The 4,114-nt window shown below is 32.1% G+C and overlaps 1 long non-coding RNA gene across 1 annotated transcript; it reads left to right on the forward strand.

Annotated features, from left to right (window-relative positions):
• On the forward strand, positions 1-3,677 carry LOC123565658 (uncharacterized). The gene is made up of 3 exons (XR_006689168.2): positions 1-354; positions 1,390-1,501; positions 2,032-3,677. It is a non-coding gene; the product is annotated as an uncharacterized LOC123565658 (long non-coding RNA).
• Positions 3,678-4,114: the final 437 nt, after the last annotated feature.

The raw sequence follows: 4,114 nt of genomic DNA on the forward strand, positions 1-4,114 counted from the left end.
TGAGATTTTTGGCCCAAATGCGGCGTTACGTCATTCGAGAAAAACCCGATTAAAGTTACGTCACAAAAATGAGTGGAGTTCAACACGTTTTCGCGTCAGTTAATGCATTTTATCAATTAACACTATATTATTGGGACGATAAATGAATGAAGAGACAAACGTCATTTACCAAGCAGGTATTGTAACATTTCCGTGTTTTGACATTTCGTTTCATTATCAAATAATTGACAATTTATCGCCCTTTGTATCAACACGCCATTTGTAAACATGAAAGGTCGTGTGAAAGGAAACTTTTAAACAGTAATTTGACGATTGATTTAAAAGGGATAATGAATGTCATTGAGCGATTTACAGGTAAGTAGTAATATTTACACAGTATGTAGAGTTTTAAAATATTAATATTAAATCCATATTGACCGTTTTGTCCTTCGAAAATATCCCGGAATTGTCATCTCGGCTTTAATTCTAGCTAAAAATATTCAGCTCAGAGATGTTTATATGCTCTTACGGACCTCTGATGGTAATGGGAAATGATCAGAAAATTAAAACAGCGTCAGTTAAATTATCTCAGCCAGAACACCCGCATTTTTTCGAAAAAGGAAATCACCCCCTCCCGGAAACATTTTACCCCCCCTTCTCCATTCCACAACTGGGTTACCTCAAATCACCCCCCTTCCCATCAACTTCCTCCAAATACCTCCCTTCTCTTTCCCACCCATTGTCATATGAAATACATCCTTCCTCAGCTTGAGAACTGCTTCTACACTACATTTATAAACTAAATACACCCCATCTCCCCCCTCCTCCGTTTCTTTTAACTGTAAATTACCCCCCTCCTATATCCTCCAAATAAGGGGGCGGGTGTAGGGGGGGGAGGGGGGCATTCAGGAAGCTTACTTTTTTCCACAACAGTTTTCACTCTTATTTTTGATCAGTGTATTAGTATGAAAGACCAGTATGTCAAAAGTCACAGCCTTATCCATATTTATGTAGTGACTTACAGGAACAGTTGTCAGTTTAAATAAATTATTTCTTATTCATGTCAAACTCACTTCAATTAAAAAAGTATTAAAAATAGCTGTTTGTTTTTATTTTGTATAAAACAGATGCTCAATAGCTTTTCATGTAAGTTTGCATTCAGTTCACCTGACCATGATTGTTGGATTCCTCACCACTACAAAATGTTCTTTACAAGTTACAAACAACTTCTACACATTAAATGAATATATTTTAAACTTTAAAGACATTTTGTTAAGAAAGTCATGCTTTTGATTGAAACATATAACACTCATAGTATAAATCTTTGTGTTCTGTGTCCTGAGGTAACTAGCTAGACCATCTTTATCTCACATTTCAGCTTTTTTATAAAGTATTTTTTTAATTTTACAGATCAACTATTGATGAACTACTGAGAAACATCTGGCATATTGCTATGACCTTAAACAAAAAAAAAGGAATTCTCAAGGCATGCCTACATACCACATGTTGGAAGAGTTTGTGGGTTTGTAATTTTCTGCATTTTTGCAGAAAGATAAATACATCTTAAGAATATATACAAAAAATGAATTCCTCTTAAAATTAATACAAGTAAGTTAAATAAATCTTAAAATATCATACACATAAATGACCTGATTGTATTAATAGCATTTTGAAAGAAATCATTACTAGTCTAATAGATTCATTCAACAAACATATCCAGCATAAAAAGAGGTGAGTGGGGAAATATGCATAATGATTGAATATCATCATACATGTATTTTCCTAAGAAACTGTTGCAATATTTGAGTATTCATTTAGTTAGACTGAATGAATTAATTCTTTTAAGTGTATGTCTACTAGTATGTCAGAAGATCAGCTAGTTTTTTGTATTCTTGAAAATTATGAGATTGATGAATGGATAGGTACTTATTAGTCATGCTTTTATGTAGATTACACAAAAAGACACTTTTATTTTTAAAAAATGCTTCACAGTATTCTATTCTGTAACTTTCTACTTAGAGGTACTAATACTAATGTAGTTTTGTTTTGCAGAATGGCTGAAGGAAGAAAGAATTTCCAGCCAGAAAAATAAAATTCTTTATGAATTTGTGAATGGAAATGAAACCAAAGGAACTAATATATTTGCTTACCATCCAGTTAAAAGTATGCCAATGAAATAAAGTGCAACTGTCACAGAAGTGCACAAAATAAGGTCATGTTTTCTGCAAAAGTTCAAGCTGATTCAAACTGCAAATGGGAGTCAAGAAAAAAGTAAAACTAACTGAACTGTCACAGTTCAACTGTGAGAAATGTTTGGTAAAAGTATGTTTTGTTGTCAGAACAGCAGTGAAGTGGTTAGAGTAAAACTGTCTTCATTGTTTAAGTAATACAGATTTTTTTTTTGAAACATACTCCATGCATAATATGTCTTGAGTGCTCTTTTTTTTTATTTAAATAATACAGTTTCAAGAAATTTGACAATAAATGCTATCTTTAATTTTATAAGAAAACAGTGCATTGTTGCCATGGTATTAAACATTAATCTGTCTATAAATTATTGTAAAACATCTTTCATGTTTATATGTTCTATTTGTTAAAAAAGTTAATGTAAGGTCATATTCTTTTCTAAGTAATAACTGCATCAACAAAACATTATGTTATCATATGAATCTGCCTTAATCTAGCAAGAGTTGTGTCGTGTGTATCAGAAAATAATGTATATCCCAAACAGTGTGACATCAGTTTACATGAAATGAGGTTTTCTTACTTTTGAATATGAAATTAGACAGCTTTCAATGTAAATAGTATTTTGAAAAACACTTTAACATATTCAATTATTTCAAGAACTTGATAGAAATGGTACTTTTGGTAAGAAAATACATCATGGTTGCTATGGTAACGAGTCACTGATCAGTGTGACATCTGTACTACTTCTTTAAGCAAAATCAGTTTATAATATTTCTAATAATTATATCTTTTTGCCTGATTTTCTGTCTAACAGTTACAAAGAAATATGTCAACGAGTCAAGTGTTCTAACAACAAGGTTAATTTGTCATAGCTTTGTCATGCTATCTAACCCGTAATCCAGTAAATCTATTTTTGTACAAAAGAAAGCCATATTAAGATTTTTGCAAAAAAACTGTTATCTTTAAACTCTGTCTGTACACTGGAAAATGTTGAGGGTATATTAACTTCACTTTCTTGATGTAAATTTTGCTGGATTTATCAAGGAACTATTCAAATTGGATTTAACAACTGTGTTGCCATGGAAACGGTTTTAAGGGGAAAATAATATGTGCTTATATGAAAAAAAAAGAAACAGAAAAAAATAGATTTAATTAACTGTATGTTGTGTTTGATATTTCATTATGTATTTTTTTTTCATATTATTTTAAGAAGGAGTCTGAATTAAGATATTCTGCCTCTATTTTGATACAGTTAGACGAAAATATGGTGTCCGAAAAGCGGTAATTTCTCCATAACAACGGCTGATTTCTGTTGTCAAATAGCAGATTTTTACTTGGAACATGACAATCTGTCAGATTACCTGAAAACCCCATTTTTGACCAAAATCTCATTCGGGCCAAAAATCTCATGGCCTGACACAAATTTGTAAATATTGTAAGGGGTGTTGACTTGTCCTGATGGTTATTGTCCCCGGTACGTTGATCCTGTCACACACTGATAAGGTTAACTGTCCGCCGTTACATGACTGAAATATTGTTGAAAACGGCGTTAAAACAAAAACAAGTAACTGCCAACTTCCCCACATGAATCAGAGGTGGAGGACTAATATTTACAGACACAATGTCGTCTATCAAATAGTTACGGAGAACATACGCCCCGCCCGAGGATCGAACTCACGACCCTGCGATCCGTAGACCGACGTTCTACCTACTGAGCTAAGCGGGCAGGCTTGTTACCAATGATATTAATTATTTCATCAAAGGCTTGACGTAAAGTCTTTTTATTTCAATTTTTTATTGATAATAATTAAAGCCTTTGATTGAAAATTACCTGATTTATATATTGTATCTGTTTAACTAATTTTCGCAAGAATAATTTTTAAAATAACATTTAGTTTTTATACCTTTTAATGTCTCAAGTTCATTTTTAAGAAGATAAAATGAGTCT

The sequence above is a fragment of the Mercenaria mercenaria genome, chromosome 8 (assembly GCF_021730395.1).
Source record: "Mercenaria mercenaria strain notata chromosome 8, MADL_Memer_1, whole genome shotgun sequence".
Taxonomy (NCBI): domain Eukaryota; kingdom Metazoa; phylum Mollusca; class Bivalvia; order Venerida; family Veneridae; genus Mercenaria; species Mercenaria mercenaria.